The sequence below is a fragment of the Chiloscyllium plagiosum genome, chromosome 2 (assembly GCF_004010195.1).
Source record: "Chiloscyllium plagiosum isolate BGI_BamShark_2017 chromosome 2, ASM401019v2, whole genome shotgun sequence".
Lineage (NCBI taxonomy): Eukaryota > Metazoa > Chordata > Chondrichthyes > Orectolobiformes > Hemiscylliidae > Chiloscyllium > Chiloscyllium plagiosum.
The window spans coordinates 15,263,754-15,275,911 of record NC_057711.1 but is presented as its reverse complement, the minus strand read 5'-3'; the positions used below and the strand labels follow the sequence as shown (position 1 = coordinate 15,275,911).

Here is a 12,158-nt window from a genome sequence, read left to right as displayed (position 1 = left end):
TCTGCCACCCTTGGTGACCTTTATGAAAACATCATAGTGTTATTTCTATCTTCAAACACAACCTCTCTCATTCAACCCATGGACCAGGATGCAATAGCAGCTTTTAAAGCTTATTATTATTCATGACACACATTCGAGAAGCTGACTGCAGCTACTGATGAGGATAATGAGGATGGTATTCTTCAATTTTGGAAGAGCTTTAACATCAAGCATGTTATTGACATTATTGTGGAGGCCTTGTGTGATGTCAGTAAGGTCTGCCTGTACGCAGTTTAGTGGCAACTTCCTCTGGATTTTTTTCCAAGATTTTAAAGGATGTGAACCGTCAGAGGAGCTCCAAAAATCAAAGAGCATTATGTTGGTCTTGCAAAGCAGGTTGGCTTTGAAGAAGTTGGAAGTGAGGATACTGAAGAGCTGCTCGAGTCCCACTGTGAAGACCTCTCTACAGCTGATCTACAACAGCTTGCTACTGAGGGAGAAGTGGAAGCTGGAGAAGAAAAACATGAAGTCCAGGATGCAGCACCACGAGAGTTTTCCACTTATCTCTTGTCTTCCATCTTGAGGGAAATTGAGAGGCACTTACAGCTCTTCAAGGGCAATGATCACAGCACAGAACACAGCAGGGTAACAGTTCATTCAATAAGATGTCATCTGGCACCCTATGAGCAGCTTCTTCAAGACAGAAGAAAAAGGCAAAGCAGCAAAAACTGGATGTCTTTTTTAAACCAACCCGCAAGAAACAGCCAGAAGCTAATCAACCCAGCCATCCACTCTGCAACCATAACTGCACCTGAAGGTGGTGATAATGATGATCTTAGGACCATGCACTAACAATACTTTTTCAATGTAATGAGTTAACTTTGCTTTTATTTCATTAATAAATATGAGTTAAACCTTCATTCAGGCTGTGCTATACTTTGTGTTAGGATTTTGGGTGATTTTTGAACTATCATGACTGATATGTTTTGGTGGTCTACCCCTAACCCCAATGTTCCCAAGGGCCCTTTATTTCTATGAAGCAATTTTCTACTAAGTGAGGTTTCGCTGGAACGCAACTACGGTGTTATAGGAGAACTAGCTCCAAGAAGGCAAAAGTAAGGAAAACAGATGCTGGAGATTAGAGTCAAGAGTATGGTGCTGAAAAAAAACAGCAGGTCAGCCAGCATCCGAGGAGCAGGAAAATCGACGTTTCGGGCAAAAGCCCTCCTCATTTCCTGATGAAGGGCTTTTACCCGAAATGTCGATTTCCCTGCTCCTCGGTTGCTGTCTGATCTGCTGTGCTTTTCCAGCACCACACTCTTACCTGTACCAGGAAGCCTACCCCTGATACATCAGACACTCAAATCTGACCGACATTATACCTGACTATTTGACACTGCCCATCTGCCAACCTAGATATCTGGTCCACCTGGAACCCTACCCCTTCACCCATCCACCTACCCACTGCTTCGCTCCCACTCCCACTCACCATTACTAATACCTACAATAAGTAGCTGTCAAATTAGCATTTGGAATCTTTAAACATTTTACTTCCTGGAATATGGCAGCTAGTGCCATAAAAAGAGGGTGCAATTCAGTTTCTGTGGTGATCCATTTTAGTGCTGCCTATGTTGATTGTATTGTTTTGATGGATCTTGTATTGAAACCTGCTGATAAACTGCTGTGGAGGTAAATGGGCAACTGGTTGTCTGATCTGAATTGAAATAGAGATTCCAACTCTGATCAGAGAATTTGCACCAATATTAGTCCTTATTACTTTGCTGCTTGTAGGAAGGAGCGTGCTGTGCATAAATTGCCTGACACTTTTTCTATGTTACATCAGTGACAACACTTCAAGAATTGTCAATAATGAATTGGCATATCCTGAGGTAGTGAAAGGCACTATACAAATACAGAGATAAAATGTAGATCCAAAGTTCACTCTGTCTGTTCAAATGATTCAGATGGCCTTTAAAGATCTAATAACTATTGGCAAAAGAACAGAAAGCTCTTCAGGCGTCTGTGATAACATTCCCACAACTAATCTTACCAAAGCCACTGATATAACTGGTTATTTATCTAATTTGTAAGTTCAGCGAGAAAGATAGCTGGCACATTGCCTTACAATAAAAGTAAGTATTCCTCTTCATTGAATGTGAAGGACTAAGTAGCACATCTTATTTTTACATTTGTTTATGTGGCACGGACTTTACTATCTCAGCCAGCAGTTATTGCCCATCCCTAATTGCCCAGAGGGCTACAAAGAGTCAAATGTATTTTTGTGGGTCTGGAGTCACATGTAGGCCTGATCAGATTTATTTTCCTTAAAGGGTGCTAATTAACTAGATGGGCTTAATTAACTAGATGGGCTTTTGTATTAATTAACAACAGCTGCATTTAGGCCAATTTTCACTATCTTCCACAGTGGGATTTCCCCAGAGCATTTACCTAGGCATGAGTCCTGTGACATTACCATTACACCACCCACCTCCCTAATCTCTATCTGAAGATGTTAGGACAGTATCGTATTGCAAGCTCCCTGTTCTTCACAACTTCTCAATGATGTTCTTCAAAATTGTGGGAAATATCTGCTGTTGTGCAACAAATTATCAAATAAGTAAGTCCAGCAATTTTTTTTTCAGTCAAAGAGTGGAGTTTGCACATTCTCCCCGTGTCTGCGTGGGTTTCCTCCGGGTGCTCCGGTTTCCTCCCACAGTCCAAAAATGTGCAGGTTAGGTGAATTGGCCATGCTAAATTGCCCGTAGTGTTAGGTGAAGGGGTAAATGTAGGGGAATGGGTCTGGGTGGGTTGCTCTTCGGAGGGTCGGTGTGGACTTGTTGGGCCGAAGGGCCTGTTTCCACACTGTAAGTAATCTAATCTATTATGAATGCTCTGACTAAACAGATGACTCAAAATAATAGCGAACATTGCCTGCGCTCTAGGGCTTCCTGAACTGCATGTGAAATATCCTCATGCACATGTTCTGTGTCATAAGAAATCAGATTTGGCCAAGTCACCCACACTCCATTTATCCTGCTTAGTTCCACAAAAGATTTCCAAAAACATCAGACAATCTAAATCTAGTAGCTGTACTCACAAATCATTGCCAAGATGACAGGCTATGGGTTTTGTTCCTTCAGATGTACATGGTCTGTTCTTCGGCTCAAGAAATGTATAGTCTTTCCTTTGCTGCTATTTTCTGCACTGCTAACTTCAGATTTAAAATAAAAACTGTACTCTTCAAATTGCATGCAGAAAGTCTTGAATGTCAAGCAAAGAGTTTAATGCTGCAAATAGCACAGAATGAGTTTTGAAGCAGTATTGCAGAAATATGTTAATATAGTAATTTAAACAAATGCATTAAGGGCTTCATGCTAGTAATTATGCAAATCGGACTAGTAGATTAAATTAGATTAGATTCCCTACAGTATGGAAACAGGCCCTTAGGCACAACAAGTCCACATCGACCCTCCAAAGAGTAACCCACCCAGACCCTGCCCTATATTTACCCCTGACGAATCCACCTAACAATATGGCTGGGAAAGTGAATAGCTATCAGTGGAAACTGTTAGTGGCTAATGATGGGTTGTGTGTTTTAACAGACTATTTGATAACAAGGCCTGGTGTGTAGGGGTGGGGCTAGGAAATGGGGGAGATCAAGCCCTAAAATTATTGAACTCGATATTGAGTCCGGAGGGCTGGAGGGTCCCCAAGTTCAAAAATGAGATGCTGTCCTTCCAACTTGCGCTAAGCCTCACTGGAGCACTGAAGTAAGCCTGAGACAGAGATGTTGGCCAGGGAACACAATGGTGTGTTAAAGTGGCAGGCAACAGGGAACTCAGGGTCTCTTTTGTGGGCAGAATGTAGATGTTCTATGAAGCAGTCAGCAGTGTATGCTTCGTTTATCCAGTGTAGAGAATACCACATGGTGAGCAGCAAATGCAGTTGATTAGATTGTGTGAAGTGCAGTTAAAGTGCTGCTTCACCTGGAAAGTATGTTTTGACCCTTGGATACCGAGGAGGGAGGAAGTAAATGGGCAGGTGTTACATCTTCGACAGTTGCAGGGATGGTGCCGTGGGGCTGTGCAGGGTTATTGGAAGTTAAGAAAGGGTGGACTAGGGTTTACTCCTTATCTTTTGCATAGAAACTGACATTTTCCTAGCTACCATCAGCTCTGAGGAAAGGTCACTGGACCCAAAGTGTAACTTTGATTTCTCTTCACAGATGGTGCCAGATCTGATGAGCTTTTTCAGGAACCCCTGTTTTTACACCTTATGGAAGTAATGGTTCAATCTGTTATGTATCCATGGGCTGCAAGAGAGAAAGGTGTTTCCCCTGTCTAGAGCTCTCAAAGCTACACTACAACATTGAAGACTGTGAGGTGGGCAATGGCCAAATCACGTGTCAATTTACTGTAAATGTGGAGTCGAATGGAGGGAATAGATCTCCATATCGCAGCTCTTACTGCAGGAAGTGTTGTCAAGGAGGATGCTCAGGCACTACGTAGTTATAGTGAAAATCCATTGTATTTTGCAATACTACAGGGTCAGTGAGGGTCTAAGACATAAGGAGCAAGCTTAGAATGTAGGATAGTTAGTCGTATTCACCAGAGAGTGGACTCCCTCATGTGACTCAAATCGCTATGGTTCAGGATCTATTTTTACACAAACATCTGGAAAACGTGTGAAAAATGTTGCCCCTCATGTCCTTTTTAAAACTTTCTCTTCTCACCTTAAAAAAAATACCCCCAAGTTTTGAACTCCCTCGCCCCATAGAAAATACCTTTGCTATTCAGCTTATCTATGCCCCTCATGATTTCATAAACCGATATAAGGTCATCCCTCAACCTCTTGTGCTTTAGTGAAAAAAGGTCCCATCCTATCCAGCCTATTTCTATAACTCGAATCCTGCATTTCCGGCAATATCTTGGTCAATCTTTGATGAACTCTGTCCAGTTTACTAATGTCCTTCCTAAAACCGGCTGACCAGAACTGCATTCACTACTCCAGAAGATGCCTCACCAACATCCTGTACAAACACAACATGACATCCCAACTCCTGTACTCAATGGTCTGAGCAATGAAGGTAATGGATGGAAGGCTGGTTTGCATGATGGACTGGACTGTGTCCACAATTTTCTGTGGTTTCTTGCGGTCTTGAGCAGACCAGTTGTCATACCAAGCTGTGATGCATCTAGAAAGGATATTTTCTAAGGTGCATTTTTAAATATTGTTAAGAGTCATTGTGAACATGCTGGCTTTCCTTCACTTTCTGAGGAAGTAAGAGGTGTTGGTGTGATTTCTTAACTGTAGTGTTGATGTGAGTGGACAGGACAGATTGTTGATGATATTTACTGCTAGGATCTTGAAGCTCTCGACCATCTCCACCTCAGCATCATTGATACAGAGAAAAGCATGTCCTTCGCTCCATTTCTTGAAGTCAATAACCAGTTCTTTCAATTTGTTGACATTAAGGGAGAGATTGTTGTCTTTATGCAATGCCATTAATCTCTCTATTTCTTTCCTGTACTCTGTCTCATTGTTGTTTATAGTCCGATCCACTATGGTGGTGTCATCAGCAAACTTGTAAAGGGAGTTAGAGCTGAATTTGATTACACAGTCATGAGTGTATAAGGAGTACACAGCCTTACGAGGCACTTGTGTTGAGGATTATCCTGGAGGAAGTGTTGTTGACTATCCTTACTGATTGTGGTCTGTGGGCCAGGAAGTCAAAGATCCAGTTACAGAACAGGAAACAGAGTCCTCGATCTTGGAGTTTGGAGCTGGATTTGGTTGGTATTACGGTATTGAAGGCAGAACTAAAGTCAATAAGTAGGAGTCTGACATAGGTGTCCTTGTGATCCAGATATTCCAGGGATGAATATAAGGCAGGGGCATCAGCCTTGGACCTGTTGAAATGGTAGGCAAATTGTAGTGGATCAAGGTAAATTGGGAGGCTGGAATTACTAAAGCTACTGCTATTAAGCTTTTGATGCATTTGATGGATGTCAGAACCACCAGATGGTAGTCATTAAGGTACGCTGACTGATTTTTTATTTTGCTCCAGGATAATAGCAGCTTCTTCAAGAGGTGGGAAGCTCCCATTGTAGTAAGGAGAGGTTAAATATGTCAGCGAATACTCCCACCAGCTGGTTCATGCAGGATCTCAGTGCACAGCTGGGGCCTCCATCCAGGCTGGTCGCATTCTGTGGGTTCACTCTTGAGAAGATCAATCAGACATCTGCAGCGGTGACTGTAGGTACAGTGTACCTCAGGCTGTCGGGGCAGATAACATCATTTCACTGAACTTCTGCTCAAAACGAGCATAGAATCCATTTAGTTCATCATGGAGGAATACATTGCTTCCTTAACTGCAGCATCGTGTCTGAAAGCAGCTCACCACCATGTTCATCAGGACCATTAGAGATGGGCAAAACATTCTTGCCCAGCTAATGATATCCACCTCTCATGAATGAATAAAAAAAGTCATTTCATTTTCGAAGGAGGGAGGAGTGAATGCCAAACTTTCTCTCCACGGTGAGAATCTGATTTTTGGGTTCATGAACAAGACCATCAGAAATAGGCCATTCAGTCCATCGAGTCTGCTCCACCATTCAATAAGATCATGAGTGATCTCACAATCCTCAATTCCACTCTCTCACCTTTTCCCTATAGCCCTTCATTCTCTTGTTGATTAATATCTATCTGTCTCAGCCTTGAATGTACTTAATGACCCAGCCTCTCCAACTGTCTGTGCTAAAGAATTCCACAGACCATCAACTCTAAGAGAAGAAATTCCTCCTCATTCCTGTCTTAAATTTTTGACCCCTAATTCTTGGATAATGTTCTCTGGTGAGTGACTCTCCCACAAAAGGAAATAAACTTTCCATAGTTACATTGTCAAGCCTCCTAAGATTACGTCTTATTTTTCTATATCCTATCAAGTACAGCCCAAACCTACTGAACTTCTCCTCATAAGACAATCCCTCCATACGGGGTATCAGCCTAGTGAACCCACTCTGGATTGCCTAAAATCTTTTCTGAGGGTAGACGCCATAACTGTTCGTGGTCCAACTGTGGTCTGATTAGTTTCTTATACAATTTTGGCAAAAAAAACCTGGTAAACTCACCAGTTTTCTCATCTCCTTGGGAAGTGAAAAATTCTGTCCTTAGTAGCATAAGAGCAGAAAAACTAGGAGCAGGAGTAGGCCATCAGATGCTTCGAGCCTGCTCTGCCATTCAATAAGAACATGGCTGATTTTGTTTTGTGGACTCAGCTCCATTTACCTGCGCTCTCACTGTATCCATTAATTCCTTTATCATTCAAAAAATGTCTATCTTAGCTTAAAGAACGTTTACAGAAGTATAGCCCCCTACTTCACAGGGGAAGGAATTCCAGAGACTAACAACCCTCTGGGTGAAGAAGTTCCTTCTCAATTCAATCCTAAATCTGCTCCCTCTAATCTTGAGGCTATGGCCTCTTGTCCACATTTCACTTGCCTGTGGAAACAACCTCTCTACTTTTATCTTATCTATTGCCTTCATAATTTTATATATTTCTACAAGATTCACCCTCATTCTTCTGAATTCCAATGAACATAATCCAAGTCTAGTCGGTCTCTCTTCATAAGCCAACCCCCTCAACTCCAGAATCAACCTCGTGAACCTCCTCTGCAACCCCTCTTGTGCCAGTAGATCCTTTCTCAAGTAAGGAGACCCAAAACTGCACACAGACTCCAAGTGTGGCCTCACCAGCACACGGTACAGCTGCAACATAACCTCCTTGCTTTTAAATACAAATCATTTAGCAATGCAGGACAAAATTTCATTTGCCTTCCTAATCACTTGTTGTACCTGCAGATGAACCCTCTGTGATTCATGCACAAGAACACCCAGGTCCCTCTGCATAGCAGCATGCTTCAACTTTTTAACCATTGAAGTAATAATTCTTTTTACTGTTACTCCTAACAAAATGAATGACTTCACATTTATTAACATTGTATTCCATCTGCCAGACCTTTGCCCACTCAGGTAAAGTCTCTATGTTCCTCTGCAAAGTTTCACAGTGCTCTGCACACTTTGCTCTGCCGGTCATCTGCCAACTTTGACACACTACATGTGATCCCCAACTCCAAATCATCTATGTAAATTGTGAATAATTGTGGTCCCAACACTGCTCCCTGAGGCACACCACTAGTTACAGATTGTCAATCAGAATAGTACTCATTTATCTCCACTCTTTGCTTACTTTACCCTTAAGCCATGCATCTTTATCTTCGGCAGAAGCCTCTTGTGCAGCAGCTTGTCGAAGGCCTTTTGGAAATCTAGGTACACCATATTTCCCATTGTCCACCTTGCTCATAATGTCTTCGTAGAATTTGTTAAGATGTATTAAGGATAACCTGCCCTTCATGAACCCGTGCTGTGTCTGCCCAACGGGATAATTTCTATCTAGATGCCTTGCTATTTCTTCCTTCATCATAGATTCAAGCATCTTCCCCTCTACAGATGTTAGGTTAACTGGTCTCTAATTCCCCATCTTTTGTCTACCTCCCTTTTTAATAACATATTTTTATTAAGAAAAAATAGATTTTTAAATATTACAACAAATACAAAACAATGCAATTCAAAACAGTACAAAAATAGTACAAAACTAAACCTAAATAATAAAAAACATTCCCCAACCCACCCTCCTATACGAATGTATAAACATATATAGAGAAGTATAAAATTTAAAAAAAAAATCTAAACTAGCTATATAACTAACTAAATAAATACCCAACAACAAACAAAGAAACAATAATAGCTCAGCCCAGCCAAACAAAACACTCATACATTCACAGCTTCCTCCTCCCTGGATATTGGACTCATGAAACACAATCGTTACAGCTATATAAAAGCCCTTGTTAGTGTGGCAGATAAATCTGTGTCCAGGTATTTCAAAAAGGGTTGCCATGTCGTGTAAAAATTCTCAGTTTTGTGGTCTACCATATTTGTGAGAAAATCCAGGGGAATATGCACCATGACAATCTTCTGCCAACCCGACAGGCCTGGGGGTGGTTTCTGATATCCAACCGAGCAAGATATTCTTCCTTGCATAGAATGTAAGAATATTGAAAAGTCTGCAGGAAATACAATGGGTAGGCCCAAAAGGAGCGAAATAGGGTCCTTCTCCACCCCTACACCTAAAATCCTCTCCATTGCACCCACCACAGCACTCCAATATGTTTGAAGCCTGTCACAAGACCAAAGACAATGAGTAAGAGTGCCCGTGCAGACCTTGCACTTGGGACATGCTGAAGATACCCCTGGGTTTAAATTTTGACAAAGGGTCTGGGGCTAAGTGGACCCTGTGGAGAATCTTCAACTGTAAAGCATGGGTCCTATTGCAAATTGATATCTTCCTTGCATTCTCCCAAATATCCTCCCAAACCTCTGAAGAAACTTCAACACCCAGCTCTCTTTCCCACATCTTGCAGAGTCGATCAGACTCATCTGAGGTGGCACCCCCCAATTGGTGATATAGAGTACTGACAGAGAGTGTACTCTTAGCCCTTAGTACCCCTCTTTCTATGTCAGATTTGTAGGGATCAGTCAAAAGTATGGTCCTTTTTTGAATAAAATCCCTAACTTGAAAAAAACGAAAGAGGCCTCTATTAGATAACTCATACTTCCGTACTAACTGATGAAAGGATATCATTACATCTCCCTCAAATAAATCACCCATGCAAGATATACCCCTAGCTGCCCAACATTTAAATCCTGAATCTAGCATACCTGGTTGAAAACTCGGCATACCCACTAAAGGTGTAAACAAAGATGTTTTGCCAATATTACCTTCCCTCTGCCGAATTGCCCTCCATGGTTTAACAGTATTATAACTATTGGGTTATGGCAATATTCCTTAACTGTCCTCACCTTGTCCAAAAACAGCAAACTAGTAAGGGGGCACCTTGCCTGGGAGACTTCGATATCTAGCCATATTGAAAGAGGGTCCCTACAAACCCAATCACTTATGTAGGTCAAAAGCGAGCTTAATTGGTAATTTTTAATGTCCGGAAGGTCTACTCCCCCCAATCTGTGAGGCAACTGCAGTTTGGCTAATTTAATGAGGGGCCGTTTACGGTGCCAGATAAAGGAGCTGAACCAACTGTTCAGTCTCCTGAGTGTTTGTTTATTGAAAATGAGGGGGAGCATCCGTATAGGGTATAGCAAACCAGGGAGAATATTCATCTTAATAAGCGCTATCCGACCCAACCATGAGACTGGAAGTGCCTCCCATCTTTGGAGATCTTGTTTAATTTTTTCAAATAATTGAGTAAAATTGGCTTTGAACAGCCAATCCAGAACTGGAGTAATGAATATGCCCAAATACACAAAAACCCCCTGTGACCACCTAAATTGGAATCGAAAGTCACTCTCAAGGGCCAACTCTTTTGTAAGACCGCCCATTGGCATAGCCTCTGATTTAGCAAAATTAATCTTATACCCTGAAAAAGCACCAAACGTGTGAATGCATTGTATCAGGCAAGGCACTGAGACTGCTGGATTTGTCAAGAAAATTAGAACATCATCTGCATACATCGAGATCTTATGTAATTTTGACCCCAATTTTGGAGCTGATATATTGAGATCCCCACAGATGGCCTCTGACAACGGTTCAATCACCAACATAAAAAGTAATGGTGAAAGGGGACAGCCCTGCCGGCTGCCCCTAGAAATATTAAAATTGATTGATCGTACCCCGTTGGTAATGACCACCGCGAGAGGTACACTGTAGACAACCTTTACCCGTCTTATGAAAACTTCACCCAGTCCAAACCGGTCTAGAGTATAGAAAAGGTACGGCCACTCAACTCGGTCAAATGCCTTCTCTGCATCTAAAGAAATCACCAATCCCTGTATTGACTGCTGTTGGCATGCTTGAATTACGTTAAGCAGCCTCCTAACATTATTGGAGGATCTGCGATCCTTTATGAAGCCCGTCTGATCCTCTTTAATAATAGAGGGTAACACAGTCTCCAGCCTTAACACAAGAGCCTTAGAGAGGATGTTAAAGTCCGCATTTAAGAGCGAGATGGACCTGTGTGAAGCACAGTCTTCGGATCCTTCCCTTTTTTAAGGATAAGTGAAATATTGGCCTCTCTCAGAGATGGTGGGAGACAAACATGACTGTATGAATCATTAAACGTATTCAGCATCGGGCCTGATAGTATACTTATAAATTCCTTATAGAATTCACTGGGAAGTCCGTCAGGACCGGGCGCCTTTCCACTCTGAAGCTGCCTCACAGCTTCCTGCACTTCTTGCTCTGATAATGAGGCATTGAGAAAGGACTGTTGTTCGGGAGTCACACCCAGGAGCTTCAGATCTCTAGAAGAGGATTCCATTTTGGCCTGCCGCTCCTCACAATTCTCAGACTGATATAACTTAGAGTAGAATCTCTGGAATACCACATTAATCTTTTTAGGATCACATGTTAGGTTCCCAGACCCTTCCCTAATCACTGTAATGGTTTGTGGGGCACTTCCCTTTCTGGCAAGGTATGCTAAGTATTTGTTTGGCTTGTCATCATGCTCGTATAACCTTTGCTTTGCAAAAGCCAGCTCCTTCTTTGCAAAAGCCAGCCACCAATGACATAGGTAGGAAGAGAGGTGGGGAGGTCATTCAAGAGCTCAGGGAGTTAGGCTGGAAGCTGAAAGCTAGGACAGACAGAGTCGTCATCTCTGGGTTGTTGCCGGTGCCACGTGACAGTGAGGCAAGGAATAGGGAGAGAGTGCAGTTGAACACGTGGCTGCAAGGATGGTGTAGGAGAGAGGGCTTCAGGTATTTGGCACCTCCAGGCGTCCACCCATCCTAATTCCCCACACAAACCCAATAACTGTTTAGTTTGTGCAGAGGGTATCGAGGGACCTTTAGGCAACCTGTCTACTGTGGCATCCATGAGGCAGTTAAAATCTCCCCCTATAATGATGTGCCGAGACTTGAGACTTATCAGTTTAGAAAAAGCATCTACCAAGAATTTAAGAGGATGAGCTGGGGGACAATAAACATTTAAAATGCCATATTCTTCCCCATTTATCAAGGCTTTAAGAATTACAAACCTCCCATATGTGTCTTTAACACATTCCAACAATTTAAATGAGAGATTTTTCCCTACCAGTACAGCCACTCCCCTA

General features: G+C 42.2%; 1 long non-coding RNA gene across 1 annotated transcript in view; it reads left to right on the top strand.

The window, feature by feature from the left end:
• The first annotated feature begins 2,439 nt into the window (after window positions 1–2,439).
• The window catches only part of LOC122557155, a 28,800-nt gene continuing 19,081 nt past the window's right edge, over window positions 2,440–12,158 (top strand). Inside the window, exons 1-2 of the long non-coding RNA XR_006313759.1 lie at window positions 2,440–2,596; window positions 4,205–4,361. This is a non-coding gene — a long non-coding RNA (uncharacterized LOC122557155). The remainder of the gene's footprint in view (window positions 2,597–4,204; window positions 4,362–12,158) is intronic.